The following is a 16,107-nucleotide window of genomic DNA, read 5'->3' as shown; positions in this document are numbered from 1 at the left end:
TACGCTGTAACTCATTTTGGAATTTCGTGCCTTGTTCACACACACACACACACACACACATATATATATATATATATATAATATATATATATATATATATATATATATATATATATATATATATATATATATATATATATATATATATCTCAATTGGGATTTCATTTTTACACAGATAGCCATTATGTTCAACCGAACAATGATTTTAAAGGTAGTACTTATAATCTTGTGTTCTTAATTATCAATGTATGCATCAAAATAAATAAATAAAGAGACAAATACTTGCTCAAGTTCGACTCTATTTGAAAAATGGGAATTCTTGCTCAAGTTTAACTCCTACATGTAAAAAAACAAGTTTTCTGATGACAATCCTTTATTTCAGATAACTCTCAATAACCCAGGAGCATCACATACAATCACCTGGAAGAGTCCACATCTTAGCAGTGTAGTGCCAACACAGGCACCCTTGTACCATAGTCAAGCGTCCTGGAGCCGAGTGCCAAAGTTGGCGCTTGGCTCCAGGGCGCTTGCCTGGCTTTGCATTCCGCACTTAAACGACCAAGCACATTGAAGAAATCAGTGTATTTCTAAAGATCGCACACACCATCAGCAAGATATCGGCGGACTGCAGTAATTTGGATGGATTCCGATGAACCACTCTAACCCGTCTGACTTAATAATTTCTCAGGATTGTTCCAACTGGTCGGTTGAACCTTGATTACCTTCTAATCACGAGTGAATTGCTTAGGGCTGTAATCCCCTACACCCCCACACTTTTCCTGATGAAGACCCGTCTTGACCTCTTAACTAAGCCTTATTTGGGTTGAAACTGCGACGCTCATATATGGTCCAGATGTATCAAGTCTCTGGGTGCAAATGAGTGATTAATTTGTACAAGCTCCAGAGTCATTGTATCTGTTGTATTATTCTGGCCATCCTCATTGCCTTTTTCTTGTATATACTATATTTGTAATCACCTTGTACATATTATATGCACTATATATAACTACTGAGCACAAATGCCAGTTCAGTACACATCACTTTATAATTCACCTTGTGTTGATAACATTGTTTATAAACTTGCAAGTGCATATAAATGCATTAATTTATATAAAAATATCATAATACTCGCTAATTGGTGTCTGTGTTGCTTGCTATATGTTCCATTGTTTCTTTGCAGATAGCATTTATGAAGTGTGCATAATAATACTCAAAGTAATAGTTCCTCCTAAAAGAAATAGTACATACACCCGACAGAACCATTGTTTTTGTTTATATGATTGTTTTAAAGAGCATTCCTCTTCTCTGGCATCTTGTTGGTCCCCCTCTTTTAAAAATGCTTTTTGTGGGAAACCAGTGATGTCACTCCCTGTAGAGCTAGATACTGCAACATTCAGTGACTTCACTTCCTGTAGATATGGATGCTGGGAACCCCAGTAATGTCACTTCCTGTTGAGATGGATGATGGAGAACATTTAAATCTTCCTTCAAGATGATTTCACATCTGGTGATACTCCACTGGATGCTCATTTGAAAGTGTATCCTTTTTGAGTCCATGTGCATGGTTCAAAGGGCGGTCTTTAAATAGGGCCTGCTCTGTCTTCAATCTTGGTTTTATTTTTATTTGCTCATGCTTTCTCTAGTATCGTCTGCCTTTCAGATGCAGCAGATTATTGGCACAAAAAAATCACAAACTCAAGGATACTGCTTTTCAGGGTTGGCAGTCCTCTTTTGGAACATGTTCTTAATATGCGTGCTAGGCCCAACAATTTCATCTTCAGAAAAAACTGAAGACATGCCTAAATACACTTACTATCACTTTTCGATTTAGATTCAGAGCCTGAACAACCTTGGAAAGCAATGAGTTCAATTACTTTTCTGAATAAATGCATCCCACCCTTACACTCATCCCCCAAATTAGCAAGGTGCAAAGGGTGACAACCTCTATACTTCAAAAAACCTTAAAACACCCATGACCAATTAAAATTTGCAGTACCTTCTCTTTATTCTGTAGACTGTATTTTGAGAAAGGCATTTATTTTCAATACCTGCCCTTTAGTACGCCCTTTCCACTCACTCAAAGAAAATGTTATCACATCACTCCCACACTGCACGACCTTCACTGGCTACCAGTCAATGCAGGAGGAATCATATTTAAACTTGCATTCAAAGCCATTTATCAAAGCCATACTTCTTATCTGGCTGAGTTACTACCCATTTCTGGTGGTTTAAGAGGTATCTAAAGCTGTTATTCCCTAACGTTTATATATCATAATTCAGAGCAACTTTGGTCAAGATGCAGTGCTTCAACAGTTCAGCTCCGATCGCTTGGAACTCTCTTCCTTCAGTTCTCAGAGTAACCCGACCCTATTTACCTTCAGAAACCATTTAAAATCTCATCTTTTTCTGCCCATTCTTGAACTGACCTCCCAACTAATCAATTCCTATAAAATTTCCTGCTGCCATCCCATCTTCTGAATCTCCCTACAATTTTACACCCTACTTTATTAACTTCATGGGTTCTAATGCTTTTGCTATTGTTAATGTGCTGTCATGCTACGTTATGTGTAAAGCACCGTTAGACCTTAGGGTCCAGGAGTGCTCTATAAAATTGCTAATTGCTACATAAATAAATAAATCACCCCGGAGATGTATAACATTCTATAGGCACTTATTTTGAATTGTATATGGTAATGGAAATCCTCAATAGCTTTCAGTATCCATGTAATGTATAGCTGGGGTGAGGAATCCTATAGGTGAATATGGGCACAGGTATCCTAATGTTTCGTGCTGTAATCTTTAAAGCATACTCTATATCACAGCTATCCAAACTTTCCATGTTGGTGACACACCTTTTTGTGAACATTTTTTCAGGGACACGGTAATGTGAGTCGCATTCCCCTCATATGGGCCCTCAGACGACATCGCGACGTGCGACACACCAACGTATGTTTACTGTGCATTAGAGCATGGGACAAGTTCTTTGCAGCAGGCATAGTTAACCATCTGCGCTATGATGAGTCAAAACTTCCACTTCCAGATAAGGCTCCGATCTTTCTCCAGAAAGAACATTAATCACTGTAGTTATCGTGACATTATTAATGATGCTTGAAACTTGCTAGGTCAAGAAACGTGGCATCAAGTGCTTTGAAAAAGTCAGCACCCGGTGCGGTGGCACCGATCGCACCACCCTAGAGCCGGCCCCAGGTATGCACAGGAAGAGAAGGACTAAGTTTTACATGCAAACGTGGCTGGGTTCAGGAGCTCCGACTGGGGCCCCTGAGGGCCCTGGGGAGGGCAGCCTCCCCACCCCGGGGTCCGTCCTCAGGCCTGCTGTGTGGCAGGGCACCCGGGACGGGGTCATGGTAGACCAGGGAGGCCCCACCCTGTGCCTCTGGGCTCGAGAGCCCTGATGGGGTCCAGGGGTCCTGCCGGGCCCCGGGGAGGGTGCTCTGACCCTGGGCTCGGTCCCCCGGCCTGCCGCTCTGCCAAAGGTCCAAGACAGGGTTCTGTTGTGCCCAGGGTGCCTCCTCCTGCTTGGCTGGGTTCAGTAGCTCTCGCGGGGGCCCATGAGGGCCCTGGTGAGGGCGGCTTCCCAACTCCATCCTCAGGCCTGACGCATAGCAGGGTGCCCGGGACGGGGTCCCATGGGCCTGGGGAGGCTTCCTCTGAGCCCGAGAGCCCTGGCTGGGTCCAGGGGCTTCGCCGGGCCCAGGGTCAGGTGCTCCAGCCCTGGGCCCCGGCCTGCCGCTCTACCAAGGCCCGAGACAGGCTTCCGTCATGCCCAGGGAGCCTCCCCCTGCTTGGCTGGGTTCAGGAGCTCTGGCAGGGGCATCTGAGGGCCCGAGGAGGGTGGCCTCTCCACCCGGGCTCCATTCTCGGGCCTGCTGCGTGGCAGGGTGCCTGGGATGTGACTCCACGGGCCTGGGATGGCTTCTCCTGCACCTCTGGCCCCGGGTCGGGTGCTCCAACCCTGGGCCCCCGTCCACTGGCCTGCTGCTCTGCCAAAGGCCCGAGACGAGGTTCCATTATGCCCGAGGAGCCTCCCCCACCATGGCTGGATTTAGGAGCTCTGGGGATGGTGGCCCACCCACCCTGGGCTCCATCCTCGTGGCAGGGGGGCCAGGAGCCCTGATGTAGTCCAGGGGCCCACTGGGCCCCAGGTCAAGCCCTCCCACCCTGGGCCCTGTTCTCCGGCCTGTCGCTCTGTCAAGGGCAGGTCGGAGGGCCCATCGGCTCCCCCTCGCAGCCCATGGCTGAGGCCCAGCTGGGACCCCGGGCTTCCGGCCCCCCCATGCCCCAGTGCCTGTTCACCCTTTCTTTAGGGCACAGAGCGACCAGATGGCCGAGGGGAGATGGCTGCCCTTCGAGCCTGGCCATCTGGTCGCGCCTTTCCCCTTGGCCATCTGGCCGTACCTATCCCCTCGGCAATCTGGTCGCGCGCAATGCTTTCCAATGGGGCGACAAGATGTTCGGGCCTCCCTGGAAGTCCTGATGAGGGCTCATTTGTCTCTCTGATCCCAGCAAGGGCTCCAGGAAGTTGGGCACTTTCACGCCTTGGGTCCCCTGCATCACCTGGTGCGCACAGATTACAAGAAATGGGGGTATTTTTCCTTCAGATTATTAGTGAGAGAGTCAGTCAGACCTCCGTGAGGTCCGGTGATTCCGAGACAGGGGAAGGCAGGACCCGGGCCTGCCTGCCGGCGCCCCCAGGAGCCAGGTTCTTCACCTGCCTCCCATCCCTTCCCTATGGGCCTTTTTCTGAGCCTGCTCACCCCGAGAGCGGGCAGGGACGTGAATACAGCATCCCCCATGCAGGACAGCCTGCCAGGGGAGCCCCTGGCCATACTCCGATCGATTGGGCACCCTTGGTCCATTTATGGCTGGCCTGCTTGACCAGCCTTGGCTGTTGTTCCAAGCAAAGAGCTTCCACCCCGCATGGACCATCCGACTCGAGGGTCTGCCACCAGGCCTTTCCCCTTACCCAGCATAGCGAAGGCCGAGCAGCCCTGGCAGCTTGTGCCCCCAGTGGTCTGACCCGAGCGGAAGGGGTCAGGTGGCGCCAGGCACCGGATGCTGCTGCCTGGCAGATCCATAGGCTTCGCATGCCACATCATCACCCCTCTCTGCCCAGCAAATTTCCGCAGCAGCTCGGAACGCCTGTTCCGAGGGATGCCGCCGCTGCCAGACTTCGACACCCCTGCTTCTCGCTCAGGCTGCACCTCGGCCTGCCTCTCCCTTCTGGGGGAGACAGCTGGGCCTGCCGGTGTCCATGTGACTGCACCTCTCCACCCCTCCAGCTGGCCCTCTGGCTAAGGTGGGCAGGCTCCTTGCCCTAGCAGGCTCCCAAGGGGGAGGGGTGTGTAAAGGTTGCCAGTCGGGAGAGACAGGCATGTGGCTCCCAAACCCCAACCTGTCAGCAGGTGTGGCTACCTGGTTGATCCTGCCAGTAGTATATGCTTGTCTCAAAGATTAAGCCATGCATGTGTAAGTGTACACAGCCAGTATAGTGAAACTGCAAATGGCTCATTAAATCAGTTATGGTTTTTTTTATCGCTCCATCTGTTACTTGGATAACTGTGATAATTCTAGAGCTAATACCTGCTGCCGAGCGCCGACCTCCCGGGATGCATGCATTTATCAGACCAATACCAATCCCGGCTCGCCCGGCCACTTTGGTGACTCTAGATAACCTCGGGCCGATCACACGTCCCCGTGATGGCGACTATACATTCGGATGTCTGCCCTATCAACTTTCGATGGTACTTTCTGTGCCACCATGCTTGACCCTGCATTGCTTGGTAAAATAGCTGATTTGCATTAATCTGCACACCATATTGAACATTCCTAACACATTTTATTTACATCCATTAGCCACTCCACTCAACAACACTCCACTCTGCGCCACTCCACTGTACTGCACTACTCCACTCTACGCTATGCCACTCTTTGCCACTCCAGTGTACGTCACTCAACTCTGTGCTATTCCACTGTTTGCCCCTACCTGTAACAACTCCACTGTACACCACGCCACTGTACGCTATTCCACTTTACCCCACTCCACTCAACTCTATACTATTCCACTATATGTCACTCCACTCTACACTATTCTACTCTATGCCCCGCTGCTCCATGCAACTTCACTTTAAGCTATTCCACGGTATGCCACTCCACTCTATGCTTCTGCACTGTATGCTATTCCACTCTTCCCCATTTTTGCGTACCCCACTCACCTCTACACCACTCCACTGTATACTATTCGATTGTATACCTCTCCATTTTATTCTACTACATTGTACACCACTCCTCTGTATGCCTCGTCACTCTACTCCACTCCACTCTATGCTATTCCAATGCATGTCACTTTACTGTATGCCACTCCACTGTACACCACTCCACTTTACATTACTCCACACTACCACAAACCACTCCACGCTATTTCACTGTATGCAACTCCACTCTACGCTACTCCACTGTATGCTATTTCAGTCTACCCCATTCCACTGTACTCACTCCAGTCTAGGACATTCCACTAGACGCCACTCTATTCTATGATACTCCACTCTACACTACTCTACTGTACGTCACTCCACTCAATGCTATTACACTAAATGCCACTCATCTCTACTCTATATGTAACTCCACTATGAGGTACTCCACTCTATGCCACTCCAGTGTAAGCCACTCCACTCTAGGCCACTCCACTGTGCGCTATTCCATTGGACCCCGCTCCACTCTACACCACTCCACTCAATGCTATTCCACTGTATGCTATGCCACGCTCAACCGTTCCACTGTTTGCCGATCCTTTTTAGGCTATTCCAGTACACGATACTCCACTACACATCACTCTAAACTACTCCACTCTAGGTCACAACACTCTATGCCACAACATTCTATACATTGACACTATACACCACGATAGTCTATGATACAACACTCTACAACATAGCACTGTATGAGACTGCCCTTTACGCCACTCCAGAGCGTGCCACTCAAATCTACTCTGTGAACATCTACTCCACTCAACAACACTCTATGCCCCTCCACTCTACTAAACTGTTCTTCACTCTATGCTATTACAGTGTACAATGCTATACTCCTGTCTATGAAACTGTACAACAGTGTAGCCTACTCTGTACCACTCTACCAAAGTATAGTCCACTGTACGACACTCTATGCAACTGCCTCCATGCCATGCCACCAAACTTTACACTACTCTTTAACACACTACTCCTCTGTACTTGACTCTACTCCACTACTGCACTATTCCACTTTACGCTACTCCACTCAATGGCACAGTATGCCACTTGACTTTACAACACTGTATGCCATTCCACTGTACCACACAATACTCTATCTCTCTCCTTCCTACAAGACTATGGGCCATATGTAGGTGAATACTATTTACCAATTCTAAAATACCAAATTTTACCGATTCGGTATTTCAGAATCGGTAAATGGTATGTAAGTATTGATTCGGTAGATTGGTAAAATTCGGTAATTTCCGATTCGGTATTTACCGATTCGGCAATGCCCATTCAGGAATGAATGGGAATTACCGATTCGGTAAATACTGAATCAGTAATAGGGGAAAGACTTACAAGGGTGGCAGGGTGTCACATTGACACCCTGTTGCACCCCTGAATAGTGCATGGGTGTACATGTGGCACACATACATGCCCTAAGGGTATGTGTGTCTGCCACATGGCACTTTTGGAAAAGCACAAATTTGCTTTTTCAAAGGTTTTCGATATTTACCACTAACTTTTAGTTGGTGGTAAATACCGAATCCTTAACTCAGAAATGCACTCACTTGAGTGCTCCCTACATTAAGGATTCGGTAATTTACTGAATCAGTATTTTAAGGAATCGGTAATTTACCGATTCCTTAAATTACCGATTCAGTAAATTACAGAATCCTTAATTTTGATCCCTACATCTCAAATGCCCAATACCGGTCGGTAACGGCCGAAATTCGGTAATTTCGGCCATTACCGACCGGTATTGGGCTACCTACATCTGGCCCTATATTCCACTCTATGCCACTCCACTCTACTCCTACAACAGTTCACCTCACTCTACGACATGGCATACCGACTGTCTGACACACCACTCCACTTAATGACACTTTACTCCGCTCCATGTAGAGTCAAGTTAGGAGATCTCTGTACTCACCACTAGTCACATAGGTCATACTTGTAGCCTGTTTGCCACCTGCATCGTCTGTCAGAACATGTATGATATTCCAGCCACCGTATTACCAGTGTATTACAGTCACACTTTGAGTAAAATAATGCATTTTCTTAATGTTTCTGTGAAGGAAAGTTCTGGAAACTAGTGGGGATCCACAAAATGTGAACCACCTAGTGTTCCCTCATTTCTCCTGATAAAAATGTTACCCACTTGTGCAAACCAGACAAAGTGTACACTTAATTGCACAACACTTTTGTCACTTTTTTCCAACAAAAAACACAATTTTGGTATATTGTGGCTACTTTCTTGGTTCCCTCCAGGGTAATCCACATACCTTGGGCACCGTTAGAATCTGCAAGATGTGGGGAAAAAAGGCTGTACATTTGGCCTTGATACCTTTTGTGGAAAGAAATCATGAAGGCATAAGCGCAAAGTGCCCAAAATACTAAAAATAGCTTAGGACTGGGGGCGGGGGGGGGGGGGGGGGGGGAATACTCAGCAGGTAAGGGGTTAAACCTGTTATGTCTTCTTCCATCGAAAAGTATTTCCATTGCACTAATATTCTAGAGCTAGCTATGATGCCATCTCTTTCTAGTTGTTAACTTGAGAAGCTTTGAAGAATGTAATATGAAATGAACATCAGGCCACGTAGTGTAATCTGTCCGGCACATCTGTTGGATAGTGCAGTACCAAGAACACTCAATTTTGAATTTCGAGGAAACGTTTCTCTACCCCATGTCTGCGACTATCCTAAAGAGTTTTTCCCACCTTAATAATACCTTCTTAATTAAGAAACCCATGGTGGTTGTATCTGTTGTCCATTAATCTTTAATGCTGTCCAGGAGTGCCATTTTCCATTCTGCGCCGCCAAAGAACAAATTGTGCCTCTTCGCCTTTTGTTTATCAATGCTTGCCCCCTTTAAAATTGCTCAAAAGGAATCCAGCATTTGGCAAGAAACTCGAGTCACAAAAAAAGTCATAGATATGCACTTGTAAGCGTACTCCTACATATGGTAGTAAATGTACGACTTTTGCGGATTCACAAGTATACATCTGCATGAGTCACAGCTCTCCAGGCGTGCTAATGTGAAAATCAGGTGACATTTGCTATTTGTAACATCCCCAGTGTCGAGTGTTACACACAGTACAGCTCTACAACGAGGAAAGGCAGCCCAGTTTGACATTTTTTTGTATTTTACTTTTTTTCCTCCCATGGAGAAACCCTTTCCATACACCCGACGAAGTTTGGGTGTGTTCTTTATCTCTTCCCACCAGGAAAGGGGAGTTACTCCATCCTTTTGCCGGAGTAAACCACAGGTCCAACAAATATCGATGGCGGAAAGAGGTCGGAGACAGACTGGGAATGGTAACAAATTCCCTCATTTTTAGGGCATTCAAAAACTTAGTGCAAGCCACGCCTTGATCTGCCCACTTCCGCATGTTATAGTTGTACTCATTTGTGGCATCTTATTACGTAGTAGTAAAACAATTTACACCTGCCACGTTTAAGGGCATAGGCACTAACAAACTACTGGTACATACACTTGTATATGTAAGCCTGAAATGCAAGTGTCTTGTCAGGCGGCAAATAACCTGTCCCTTGTGCAAAAAATTTCTTTGAGCGTTTCAGAAGGGGCTGGCCAACCTGTGTAAGCATGCATTTTAAACAGAGATGATTACTTGTCCTCTGCAGTTTAATAACCGAGCATATTTACAGTTATGCTCTTCGGTTCGTCTAACTACAAAGTCAATTTGATTAACGGGTATGCAGGAAAAACCTTTTAACATGCTTCAGGCTCCCCCTTACCTTTTATGTGTGCTGTTTACATATTTTAATATTGATGGAAACTTAAACCCATAAAACACGAGGCCTGACAAAAAAAACCACGCTGGATTTTAACATTTAAATTTGGCCGTAAATAATACAAATATAATAAACATTTTTTCTCTCCATATCTTGCAGATTGACTTACCAATAAACATGAAGGCTTATATTACCATAACTAAACTGCAGGACTTTATAATGAGTTTTTAATTTGAAATCGAGGTGCAAGTGTGGTTGGACTGTCCTCTAAATTTGTCCACTGACAGCTTGTCCTCACAGCTTCACTGCCTACCTCCTCCATAAAAAGTAGACATTGCAAACGCAAGCATTTTTATTCTGTAAAGAAATGTCACCTCTTCGTTTCTTTAATGCATAATTGGTGGACAACTGTACTTAGGGGCATATTTATTATAGATTTTGCGTCACCCTGCGCCTTGCAAGGGATGCAGGGTGATGCAAAACCTACAATGAGATTTATCAAGCCGTGCAAGGCCCCCGGCACCCTGCGTGGCTTTGTAAATCTAGCGTAACGCGAGGCAGAGGAAGTTGCAGCCTTGCATTACCCTGCGTTGTGAGGGCATTACATGGATGGAGCATGGGTGTTCTCACGCATCCACCCATACATTCTGACGAATTTACAGATTTACCAAGAGTGGTAGACCTGGGAATTAGTAAATATTTTATTGTACAGTTATTTAAAACAGTTATAAAGAAAGATTCAAAATGAACATATCAATAAGAAAAGGACTGTCCAAGTTAAAACATATGATGCAATTATTTCAATTTCTCCCATTAGTCTAGGCTATTAATAGATATAAAAGGTGCCATAGGCAGTTTAAGTTACATCACTAAGGGCCATATGTATCAAGCTTTTTGCGAATCGCAAAGGCTGAAATTCGCAGAATTTCGGCCTTTGCGAATCGCAAACGGCCTTTTTGCATGTTTCGGGATGTATGAAATATTCACAAAATAAGGAATTGCAAAGTTTTGCGATTCCTTATTTTGCCATAGAATTTAAGGAATCGCAATTTTGCGATTCCTTAAATGCTATGTATGTAGCATTTTTGGGTAGCGAATTTTGGTTAAGAATTCGCAAATTACCACCAACTTGTAGTTGATGGTAACTTGCGAATTCTTCAAAAAATGCACATTTTGGCATTTTTGAAGGTGGCATGTGATGCACACACATGCCCATAGGGCATGTATGTGCGCCATATGCACACACATGTACATTTCAGGGGTGCAGCAGGGTGTCTTTGAGACACCCCAGCACCCTTGAAATAATTCTTAAATTGTGATTAGCAAATTGCGAATTCGCAATTTGAGAATTATTTCGCAATCATTCCTATGGGCCTCCTGGCCCATAGGAATGCATTGGAAATTATTCCTTAATTGCGAATTCGCAAAATGCAAATTTGCAAATAAGGAAGATTAAGGAATCACTAAAAAATAGCGAATTTTTTCATACATACCATTTTGCGATTCCTAAATAGCGATTCCTTAAAAATCGCTATTTAGGAATCGCAAAAGAGTTTGTTGATACATATGGCCCTAAGGGCCCTTACAAAGCTATAATTCTACAGGGGAAACCTGAGATGTTGCCCAGAGAATCCATCTATTTTCCCACCTCTGGATCAATCTTCCGTACAAAGATTACCATAGGCAGGATGGGTTGCATCACTGGAAATTGGTTACTTTCCACAAATCAGTACCAGAAAGCTTATAAAGTGATTGTGCTCTTTAGTTTTTATACTAATGTGCTAAGCGGAGCACCCCACTGTTTCCCCATCTCAGCAACACCAACCAGACGTTGTAACTTATTGGTGATTAGCAGCTTGCGAAATACTGGGGTTCAGTGGAGTAGTCTTATATTTATTGACACCTACTGAGACCTTAGTCTGAAGCAGCCTCCAGCAACTTTATTTCATACTGCAAGAATTTTTATAAATCTGTCTGCAAGCTGGGGGGGACTGCAGTGATAGGTAGTCAGTAATGGCTTCCCCAGCATGATCTTATTTGTGATTGTGAAAAAAAGGGGTGCAGTCAATAACGTCTCCTGGTATTAGCTCACAAATGTAAATAATGTGCATTAAGGACTCCGATGCAGACTCACAAAGTCTACAGGCCCTTTCCATCATTCCATTTATACAGGCAAAATGATACTCTTTGAGAGGAATTATACCACACCCCAATCTTAGTAATTGTTTTTTCTTGTGGAGTTTCAACGGTAGACCTGGGAATGGATCAGGATTCTATGCCTCCCCACCAGAGGTGCAACAAGGAGAAATATAGTTATTTGTACTCGTTGTTTCCTTTTTCTAAGTGTACTGCATTCGGCAGCACACTTAAAAACAGGAAAATGCTACTGGGGATTGTTTTTGTGCAGGAAGGTGCGCCTTCCTGAATAAAAACAATCCTGCCTCCAACACAGGCACCCTTCCACCATGGTGCAAGGGTGCCTGCGTTGGCGCTAGGCAGCACATTGTGCACCAGTGCAGGCAGAGAGAAGGACTCTGCCGTATAATGTTAAATAAGGTGCATTTGTGCCCTCTTCCTTTCACGCAGCGCAGTAAGGTGGCTTGCTGAGCTGCATGAAATTTTGTTACACATGCCCCTAAGGCCTTTTGTTGTTGCAAAGGTTCCAATTACCAAAATTGGACTTTTTGGAACCACAAAATGGACTTTTGTATGAACGAAACCCAAATTTAAATTTGAGTTTGCAACTACATACCGAATCGGTATTTGGAAGCGATATGTTTAGGGAGTCCCTTCCAAATATCAATTCTGAGTGGAATGTATTAATGTTTTGCGACAAAAATCCCGTCGCAAAACATTGATATTTTACAGACTACTGAAATGTGGTGGTAACCATTCGCAAACTATATGGGGTCCACAAGGGTTCTCTTCCCCTTTGTGAATGTTGAGAAACACATTTAAACACTAGTCTTAAAAATGTTTGTTCTACTTTTGCTTTTTTATTTTTAAATACACACTGTGTTCCTTTTAGGAAAAAGGGATGCTTTAAAAAAACAATGGCTTTATTTAAATGTAATTGGTGTGGTGTTCTGCTGACTCCAGCAGGCCACCATCCCTGTTATGGCAGCAAATTGTAGTTGTTTGCAATTTATAACCTATCTCATAAATGTTCATTAGGTAGGATCAATTGTGACCCACTATGATTCTGTATTTTCTGAACCGACTTCTTAGCACATAGGTTGGTTTGCAAAATACCGCAGTGGGTGTAAAAATAGTTCATGAATATTAATGAGAGCAGTTCTTAGTACATCTGGCCCAAAATGTATTATTAAAAAAAAATAAGTTTTGGTTATTGGATTATAGTTTGTCATAGTTTTTGAGGAGTTTGGTAGGTTACTATTTATTTTATAATATACTTTTGGCTATGATTTGTAAGAAATCTACTCCTTCATTATGTATGAAGAGTTTGACTTTAAATGGTAACATGTCATACATTTGATTGGTTTGTTTCCTAAGTTTAGGGACAATTTGGCTAACAGATTGTTCCATTGGTAGTTGTTGGTAGCTTTGCTTTTTTTGTTTTGCTTCTATACATTTGTATAGTGTAGGTTTACTTCTGTATAATGTGGATTGGAAGGCTTTGTGTCATCCTTCCACTACATTGTTTGTTTTGGCCTTTTGTGCTAAGGTGCTGTCCTAGACATTCCACCATGGTAATTGGTATTTGTGTTGGTGTCTGTGCCTGGAGCGATGCTGTCTGCCAACCCAAGAAAGAATCCATTCGGGGTCTATGTTTGTCTTGGTTTTGCTGATTGAAAGGGCTTTCTATTAGTAAATTGTAGTGGTTGGCTACTTCTGTGAGAAGGTTATATGCTAGTGCCTAATTTTATTTTCAAAAGCAAATTGGCTGTTTGTAGCATATTCTACACTTAGTGCAGATGTTTGGGGGTGACTCCATATACTTAATTGAAATGATAGTAACAGCATTAAATGACTGTGGGGGGGATTTTTAGAATGGCATGTACCATGGCTTGCCCAAAGTCTGTGATTATTTTTTGGGGGTAGCAGTTATTTGTTCTATGTTTTCTATAGTTTAAGAGGTCATAGTAAGTGCTGCTTAGTTTATTTGGTAGTAGATCATATATTAAAGGGATATGTGTGTGTTGATATTCAACAAGTACTGTATGTATCTGAGTGAATGGTTTGAGACACCTTTTGAAGGCTCCATCTATCATCCAGGTTTGAAATTGGGTAAGCCTCATTAAGTTGTCCGATGAGGAGAATATTAGGATTAATTCTCATTATTTATGCTGTCATAAAAAAGGAAAGGCTCCTCATTGTGTTATATCACGTTATTTTATGTTATGATATTGAAGTGTATAAGAAGGATTCAATCATTAGAGCTTCATCACTAGGTTTAAGGGATCTCGCGGGACAGTAGTAGCACAATTTATCTATCAGGTAAGTGGGGGTAAGAATTGTGAGTGAGGCAGCAGAGCTTGAAAACATTCCTCTTTCTGACTGGAAGCCAGTGTAGAGCTCTTAATGTAGGAGCTGAGGAGGAGCCTGCTGGGATGTTGCAAACCAGGCTGGCAGCTGTATTTTGCACCACCTGAAGATTAGACAGTTGGGTCTCATTTGCAGCCACAAGCAGAGCATTGCCATAATCCAGCCAATTTATGACTAGGGCTTGGACCAGAGTTTTCTTCTCTGAGGATGGTAACCAAGAAAATATTTTATTCAGGAGCCACTTGGTAGCGAAACATGCTCCACTAATTGTAGATATTTGATCTATCATGAATAGGGCTTGGTCTTGTTTGATACCCAGATTTTTCACTGCTTGCCAGGGAAATGGGGCAGAACAGAGTCCACCTATTGTCATTACCAACACCGCAACCCTCCCCTCCTATGTAACTATGCCACCCGATCCAAACACAATGAACCCTCCTTAAGCGCCCCACCCTGCAAAACCATCACGACCTCCCCACCGCAACGTGATACTTGCCCCATAACATCTGGAGACAACTTTTCTAGGAACTCCCCTGTCTCTCTCTCTTCTGCCTCGCCCACTATCCCCCTGATCTGTCAATCTACTATCCCAGTACTTTTAAGAACAAACAGACTCCCCCCTCACCCGACATCACCTAGACCCCCCAACTACTTAGACCTATCCCCCCTGCCACCCCACCCCACTACCTGTCCCCTCTCCCCTCAGCTGCATGTTGATAAACTGCCGATGCACCTCATGCCACGCAACTGTGATTGCAGAAACCATTCTCAGTGAAAACATTGACATCGCTTTCCTTACTGAAACCTGGCTCACCGCCCATTCCACTCCTACCCTCGACTTGCTTGTCCCACCAGGCTTCACTATCATTAGGAAAGATAGAATCGATCAATTAGGAGGTGGCCTTGCCCTTATCTTTAAAGAGAAACTCGACATCTCACCTGTCCAGCTCCAAGACCCCTCGTCCTTTGAATACCTTTGCACTGACCTCTATTTTCCTGGCTTTCCAACCACTCGGCTACACACCATTTACCACCCCCCTGGAAATTGCCTCCCCTTTACGGAAGAGATGACTGATCTTATTATTCAAGCATCGCTCTCCCACTCCAAGAATCTCTTCCTTGGTGATTACAACATCCACTAGAACAATAATGATGACCCTGCTGTCACCCTTTTTAAAGAAACCTTAGAAATCACTGACCTGACCCAACTCTGCCATGCCCCTACTCACATCAAAGGCGCCACCCTCGATGCTATTTTGACAAAAAAGGATATGGCCTCTCTCTCTAATATTCTTCCTGTAGAATGGTCTGATCACCACCTCATCCTTTTCACCTTGAACAGCCCCATTACTCGCCCCGCCCCTATTAGCTCTTTACCTATGAAACCCACTCGAAAGCTTCACCTTATTCCACCTGACGAATTGGAATCCACAATTAAAACTCGCTTACTTCTCTCTCCCTCTCTCAGCACCAACGACCTTACAGACCATTACAACAATTCTATTTTTGATGCCCTCGACCTAATTGCCCCATTAAACAAAAAAAAAAAAAAAACATCCCTCCCAAGTCCTGGTTCAATGCCAAACTCAATATTGAAAGAC

The sequence above is a fragment of the Lissotriton helveticus genome, chromosome 2_1, assembly GCF_964261635.1.
Source record: "Lissotriton helveticus chromosome 2_1, aLisHel1.1, whole genome shotgun sequence".
In the NCBI taxonomy this organism is placed as follows: domain Eukaryota; kingdom Metazoa; phylum Chordata; class Amphibia; order Caudata; family Salamandridae; genus Lissotriton; species Lissotriton helveticus.
The sequence above is the reverse complement of the archived record's forward strand: the minus strand, read 5'-3'. Positions refer to the sequence as shown.